General features: G+C 56.4%; 1 pseudogene; it reads left to right on the top strand.

Annotated features, from left to right (window-relative positions):
* The first annotated feature begins 1,672 nt into the window (after nt 1-1,672).
* Nucleotides 1,673-6,451, top strand: LOC109880726 (neurite extension and migration factor pseudogene; annotated as a pseudogene).
* The last annotated feature ends 1,491 nt before the right edge of the window (nt 6,452-7,942 follow it).

Here is a 7,942-nt window from a genome sequence, read left to right as displayed (position 1 = left end):
AGACTGATGTTGTCCCCCTGATGTTTTCTGTTCTGTCTGAATCTATCTGCAGTCTGATGTTGTCTCCCTGATGTTTTCTGTTCTGTCTGAATCTATCTGCAGTCTGATGTTGTCTCCCTGATGTTTTCTGTTCTGTCTGAATCTATATGCAGACTGATGTTGTTTTCTGTTCTGTCTGAATCTATCTGCAGACTGATGTTGTCCCCCTGATGTTTTCTGTTCTGTCTGAATCTATCTGCAGTCTGATGTTGTTTTCTGTTCTGTCTGAATCTATCTGCAGACTGATGTTGTCCCCCTGATGTTTTCTGTTCTGTCTGAATCTATCTGCAGTCTGATGTTGTCTCCCTGATGTTTTCTGTTCTGTCTGAATCTATCTGCAGTCTGATGTTGTCTCCCTGATGTTTTCTGTTCTGTCTGAATCTATATGCAGACTGATGTTGTTTTCTGATCTGTCTGAATCTATCTGCAGTCTGATGTTCTCCCCCTGATGTTTTCTGTTCTGTCTGAATCTATCTGCAGTCTGATGTTGTCTCCCTGATGTTTTCTGTTCTGTCTGAATCTATCTGCAGTCTGATGTTGTCTCCCTGATGTTTTCTGTTCTGTCTGAATCTATCTGCAGACTGATGTTGTTTTCTGTTCTGTCTGAATCTATCTGCAGACTGATGTTGTCTCCCTGATGTTTTCTGTTCTGTCTGAATCTATCTGCAGACTGATGTTGTCTCCCTGATGTTTTCTGTTCTGTCTGAATCTATCTGCAGTCTGATGTTGTCTCCCTGATGTTTTCTGTTCTGTCTGAATCTATCTGCAGACTGATGTTGTCTCCCTGATGTTTTCTGTTCTGTCTGAATCTATCTGCAGACTGATGTTGTTTTCTGTTCTGTCTGAATCTATCTGCAGACTGTTGTTTTCTGTTCTGTCTGAATCTATCTGCAGACTGATGTTGTCTCCCTGATGTTTTCTGTTCTGTCTGACTGTGTCCTTCTGGTTACTGATTCTGAGACTGTTGTTTCTGTTCTGTCCCCTAGGAGTGTTGTGTCAGCAGAGAGGAGACCTGAGGCTGTGTGGTGTGGCCATCCATGTTGCCGTCCTCCCTTTATCTCTACCATCCTATCCTCCTCCCCTCTTCCTCCGCCTGCTGCAGAGAGTGGCCCAGCTCCCTCTCTCCCCCTGCAGTCGTGCATTTCTGAGCCCCTGCCCTGCCTGACTCCTGCCTCCCCCCTGTCCTGCCTCCCCCCTGCCCCTGCCTCCCCCCTGCCCTGTCTTACTCCTGCATCCCACCTGCCCTGCCTCCCCCTGTCCCTGCCTCCCCCCTGCCTCCCCCTGCCCCTGCCTGACCCCTGCGCCTGCCTCCCCCTTCCTCCCCCTGCCCCTGCCTCCCCCCTGCCTTTGCCTGTCCCTGCCTCCCCCCTGCCTCCCCCCTGCCTCCCCCCTGCCTCCCCCCTGCCTCTGCCTCCCCCCTGCCTCTGCCTGCCCCTGCCTGTCCCTGCTTCCCCCCTGCCCCTGCCTGTCCCTGCCTCCCCCCTGCCCCTGCCTGCCCCTGCCTCCCCCTGCCCCTGCCTGTCCCTGCCTCCCCCTGTCCCTGCCTCCCCCCTGCCCCTGCCTCCCCCTGCCTCCCCCTGCCCCTGCCTCACCACTCACCCCCCCCCCCCCCCCCCCACCATGATGGAGTTGGGGGGTGTGTCCTATCTGACAGAGGAGTGTCTTCTACAGGCCACGCCCACCTGCCTTGGGTGCTTCATCGAGACCCGGGACCCCGCCCCTATCCATGACCCCGCCCCTATCCATGACCCTGCCCCTATCCATGACCCCGCTCCTATCCATGACCCCGGCCCCACGACTCCTGACCTTGACCGCGAGGCAGGGCTGGTAAGCCACCAGGACTTGGAGGCCACTTCCTGCCCTATCTCTGACATCCGCAGCATCAATATCCCATGTCTGAGCCAGGCTGGGGAGGTCATAGAGGTCCTCGGGGAGCCGCTCCTGCCAGACCAGCTTCTCAGCTTCTCCATGACCAAAACCTGCCATGCCACCGCCCTCACTACCGCCCTCGTTACCGCTAACGACAAGACAGGAGACAACAGAGAGAAGACAGAAGCAGAGGATCCCACGACCAAGAATCTGTATGAGGGCCTCCTATTGGACAAGATGAACAGAGAGGAGGACCTCCTATTGGACAAGATGAACAGAGAGGAGGGCCTCCTATTGGACAAAGTGAATGTGGAGGAAATGCTGCTATTGGACAAGGTCAACGGGGGGGGGAGTGTTGCTATTGGACAAAGTGAATGGGGATAAGGTGCTGCTATTGGACAAGGTCCCCAGGGAGGAAGTGTTGCTATTGGACAAGATGAACAGAGAGGCGGTCCTCTTATTGGACAAAGTGAACGGGGAGGAGGGGCTGCTATTGGACAAGGTCCCCAGGGAGGAAGTGTTGCTATTGGACAAGATGAACAGAGAGGAGGTCCTCTTATTGGACAAAGTGAAAGGGGAGGAGGTGCTGCTATTGGACAAGGTCAGCAGGGGGGAAGTGTTGCTATTGGACAAAGTGAACAGAGAGGAGGTCCTCTTATTGGACAAAGTGAAAGGGGAGGAGGTTCTGCTATCGGACAAGGTCAGCGGTGAGGAGGTCCTTCTGGCCAATTCGGGTCAGGACTGGGGTTACTTCGAGTCGTTTATCAGTGAGTCCAAGATGGAGCTGCTGGACCTGTGCTCTAAGACCGACCTGTCAGTCAACCTGTTCTCCGAAGACGACGTTGACAACCTGTTTGACGACGACGATGAGGACTCAGCTCTGAGCAGCGAAATGTGTTCTCTAAAGATCCGCTACGAGTCCTTCCAGGACAACATGAGAGAGAAGACCAACGTCCTGCAGGAGGACACACAGTTCAACTTCTTCCCCTCTGTCCTGGTCAACTGTGCCAAGAGGGAGGATGGAGAAGGAGGAGAAGGGGGGAGGAGGACAGGGGAGGAGGGTAAAGCTGAGGAGCTGAGCCTTGTGGTGGGGGAGGAGGGTGGGAAGGTGGGGGATGTTAGTCCCCTAGTGGGGTCTCAGGGGTCCCAGGGTTCACCCCTCTCCTCCACCTCCTCTGTCAACTACTTGCTGGAGTTCAGAAACTCAGTCGAGGAGGATGCGGAGTACAGCGATGAGTCCTCCTGCACCTCCTCGGACACCCTGCAGGAGGTGCAGCCGGGCCAGAGGAGGGGAGGAGGAAGTGTGCCCAGGGGTTCCAGGAGACCCTCTGACCCTCTGGACTACGGCCTGCGCTCCAAAAGGAAGGTCCACTACAGTGACGACTACCTGTACGACGTCGACTCCATCGACAGCCACGACAAGACCGAGAGAATCGCCACGGAGAAGAGAGAGAACGTTCCGGCGGAACAGAGGGAGGAGGATGTGGACTGGTGCCCCAAGAAGAGACGGAAATTCTCCCGGAAGGAGCCGCCAGTCATCACCAAGTACATAATCATCAACCGCTTCAAAGGACAGAGACGCATGTCTGTGAATCTGGGCAGGCTGGACCCTGCCGGGGACGCTGCCGTGAGCCTGGACCCTGCCGGGGAGAACCACTACTCCTCTCTGTCTCCACTGAAAGACTTCTGGCAGGAGAGGAGGAGGGAGCGGGAGGAGCAGCTGCGGCTAGCGTCCAGAGATAAACAGCATCTGAACAGGCGCCGCCACCGCCCCTTTAGTTCCATGCACCCCAAACGGAAATACAAGATAGCCAACAGGCTGTGTGTCCAGAGGATCCCCCAGACAGGGGAGGGATCAGCAGCAGCTCAGGACTCAGGTTCTACCCCCTCTGTCTCTGATCAGGCTGTTACTACAGAGGAGGGGGGAGTGGGAAGAGCATCGTTAGAACCACAGGACATCACACACACCGGAACAGCCAAGAGGAGCCGCACCCAGGAGAGAGAGGAGAGGGATGGGAGGAGGACGGGAGGAGGGAAAACAGGGAGGATAAGGAAATTCAAGAGCCAAGCCAGGCTGAGCAGTAACAAGACAATGAAAGAGGGAGGAGCAGGTGGAAGAGCGGAGGGGGGGAGCGTGATGAATGGAGCGGCGGATGCCTGTACTGCTGCTGATGCTGGGGTGTTAACCAACCAGGAGCCTGCTGGCAGCTTACGAGTGGCAGACATCAGCTCTAACACACCCAGACCCCCTTTCTCCTCCCTGGATCCTACCAACCAGCAGACATTCCCCTTCACCTCCTCCTGCGCCTCTGTCCTCATCTCTTCTGACCAAGCTGTAACTTCTGGGGAGAGGGAGGAAGAGGTGTCAGTGATCCCAGGGGGGTACCTGCAGACCCTACTAGATTCCTCAGACTCCTCCAGGAGGGTAGGTATCACCTACTACCCCCAGCATCCCCCCACGCAGAACTATCCCCCAGGTCTCTCTCTAGAGGAGAAACAGCCCCCCAGGCAGAACTATCCCCCAGGTCTCTCTCTAGAGGAGAAACAGCCCCCAAGGCAGAACTATCCCCTAGGTCTCTCTCTAGAGGAGAAACAGCCCCCCAGGCAGAACTATCCCCCAGGTCTCTCTCTAGAGGAGAAACAGCCCCCCAGGCAGAACTATCCCCCTGGTCTCTCTCTAGAGGAGAAACAGACCCCCAGGCAGAACTATCCCCCAGGTCTCTCTCAAGAGGAGAAACCGTTTTCCTCCCTGCAGCTAGTCCAGAGCTGTGTCCTCTCCCCTCCCTCCGAGTCAGAGCTCCAACAGTCCCCCCAAAACTGTCCCAGCTTCCCCCCCTCCATGTGGAACCACCAGCCCCATCTCTGCCCCAGCTACCCCCACAGCCAGGGGGGCTTTGGCCCCGACACCACTCTCCTTTCCAGCGGGTTCCTGCCCTTGACGGACGGCCTGCCTGGGTCGGGGTCTGGGTCGGACTACAGCCAGCAGGGATCAGAGACTGACAGACTGCTGTACGAGAAGAGTTACCTTGTGGAGGGGGACGTGATGGGGCTGCAGGAGCTGCAGGTGTGTCAGTCAGGTGTCTGTCTGGGGCTGGTGCAGTACCAGCGAGGCTCTCTCTGCTCAGACCATGGATGTCTGATCAGCTATGACTCTGTGGGCTCCTTGTCTGCCTGCTCCTCCAACTACAGCTCTCAGAGCTTTGGGGAACAGCGTGAGGGAGGAGGGGAGATGGAGGAGAGGAGAGACAGCTACCTGCAGCACTGCAGCCCCACAGTGTTGTTCCAGCAGACCCTGGAGAACATAGGTCACCCCATCACCCCCCTCAGAGAGTCCTCAGACCTCCTCGACATTTCAAACTTCACCCCCGACAAGTTCAGACACTCCTCCCTGTCCGAGCTGTCGCCCCCGGAGACCCCCAACCTCTCCCCCCAGGTGACGGGGTGGGAGATGAGGACAGGAGGCAAAGCCCCGGAGTACCAGGATCATGTGACAGGATGTGACATCAGCAGGGAGGCGAAGTGGAACTGTGACATCATGCAGCAGGCGGAGCAGCACGGGGTGGAGGGGCGGCCCTCATTCAACGGAGAGGGGGAGGGGGGGAAGAACACCCGCTCTAAGAGGAAAGCAGGTTATAAACAGGCTACAGTGGCAGCAGGGGGACAGCAGGGGCCTAAGAGAGGCCGGGCCCCCAGAGCATCCAAGACAGAGAAGGTGAAGATGCCTAGACAGAGCCGCTCTTCTAAGAAGATCAAAGCCATGCTGGAGGGGAAGGCTGCCAAGGGCCAGGCGCAGGCGGGGGGGAACCTTCAGCCCCACAGCCACGGTAGCACTGGGGACTGGTCTGGTAGCAGCACCGGGCCTAGGGGCTGGTCGGAGGGGAACACCAGCCTGGGGGAAGGGAAGGAGCAGCAGGAGTTTGAGGAGCCATCCAACATCCTGTCCAACATTGTGTCCGGCATGGCGGAGGTCCAGAGGTTCATGATGGAGTCCATGGAGCCTCAGTGGGACCCGCTGGAGGGCGACCTGCCGCCCGACACCAACAGCCTCAACATGAAGACCCTCCACATCCTCCAGGGGAGGGGGGGCAAGAAGGGAGCAGGCTCCGTGGGGGTCGGACGGGGCAGGAAGGCCAGGGGCAAGGTGGGGAAGAACCAGGCCAAGTTTAACACCTCCCACCCCATCTTCCCCCAGCTCGCTCTGGGCTGCAACATGTTCGACAAACCCAACTCTATTAGCCCAGGCCCCACGCACAAAAAACTGTACCGTCACAAGACCAGTGCCAAGTTCCCAAACATAGAGACTGTGAAGGGCAAGCGAGGGGGAGCGGAGAGGAACCCAAACAAGGACTTGGCCCTCATGGTCTCTTTTGAGAAACTGAGGTAATATTTTGTCATCTGATGCTGTTGCCCTCCCTACCACCCCCCCCTATCTCCGTCCACTACCTACTCAGCTCCCCTTCCTCCTCCCAACCCCCTATCTCTGTCCACTACCTGCTCAGCTCCCCTTCCTCCTCCCACCCCCCTATTTCCCCTCACTACCTACTCAGCCCCCCTTCCTCCTCCCACCCCCCTATCTCCCCTCACTACCTGCTCAGCCTCAAGTCCCCCCCAATACTAGATCAGCCCCCCTTCCTCCTCCCACCCCCCCTATCTCCCCTCACTACCTACTCAGCCCCCCTTCCTCCTCTCACCCCCCTATCTCCCCTCACTACCTACTCAGCCCCCCTTTCTCCCCCCACCCCCCTATCTCCCCTCTGCTTAGCCTCCCGTCCCCCCCCACTACCTACTCAGCCCCCCTTCCTCCTCCCACCCCCCTATCTCCCCCCACTACCTGCTCAGCCTCAAGTCCCCCCCAATACTAGATCAGCCCCCCTTCCTCCTCCCACCCCCCTATCTCCCCTCACTACCTACTAAGCCCCCCTTCCTCCTCCCACCCCCCTATCTCCCCTCACTACCTGCTCAGCCTCCCGTCCCCCCAAATACTAGATCAGCCCCCCTTCCTCCTCCCACCCCCCTATCTCCCCTCACTACCTACTCAGCCCCCCTTCCTCCTCCCACCTCCCTATCTCCCCTCACTACCTACTCAGCCCCCCTTCCTCCTCCCACCTCCCTATCTCCCCTCACTACCTGCTCAGCCTCCTGTCCCCCCCACTACCTGCTCAGCCCCCCTTCCTCCTCCCACCTCCCTATCTCCCCCCACTACCTGCTCAGCCTCCCGTCCCCCCCACTACCTGCTCAGCCTCCCGTCCCCCCCACTACCTGCTCAGCGCCCCCTCTTCTCCCAGCACCACTGATGCTGCAATGCTAGAGCTGCATGATGACTACATTACCCAGACTCCCCCACTTCCTTTATCCCCCTGAAGAGGACCGTAATATCTGCATGAGAAACATTCTTGTAGTTCTTCTTTACAAACTACGTATTGAGTGATTGTGTCCAGCTTTATTGAGGTTTGAAACAAACTAACAGGCTGTTTGTTTCTGCTTAGTCTTTTCTTTCCTGGTTGTTTCACTTTTTGTCAGAAAAAATATGAAGCCTTTGTAGGAACTGTGTTTTGTTTGTGTATTATCTCAGTGAACCTTGCTGGACTAAGTTGTGTATTATCTCAGTGAACCTTGCTGGACTAAGTTGTGTATTATCTCAGTGAACCTTGCTGGACTAAGTTGTGTATTATCTCAGTGAACCTTGCTGGACTAAGTTGTGTATTATCTCAGTGAACCTTGCTGGACTAAGTTGTGTATTATCTCAGTGAACCTTGCAGGCCCAAATTGTGTATTATCTCCCTTCTGAAGGAAGGTAAATACATGCTTTCAGTGACCTTCAACCTCCCCCCGCCCCTCTGTTTCGTAGGCAGAATATGGCCGTCTTGTTGTCGCTGTCCTTCAGATAGACACTGCCTGGCTCAGTTCAAGAGGAAAAACTACAACCCCCCATAACACCCCTCTCTCTTCTGAGCCCCTCCCCTTGTATAAACCCAAGACATCTTCAACACAAGATCGGACCATTTTTGTATCGATAACATATCAAATTAGCATT

Source organism: Oncorhynchus kisutch, linkage group LG15 (assembly GCF_002021735.2).
Source record: "Oncorhynchus kisutch isolate 150728-3 linkage group LG15, Okis_V2, whole genome shotgun sequence".
In the NCBI taxonomy this organism is placed as follows: domain Eukaryota; kingdom Metazoa; phylum Chordata; class Actinopteri; order Salmoniformes; family Salmonidae; genus Oncorhynchus; species Oncorhynchus kisutch.
Note: the sequence above shows the minus strand (reverse complement) of the source record. Positions and strands in the feature narration are given on the sequence as shown.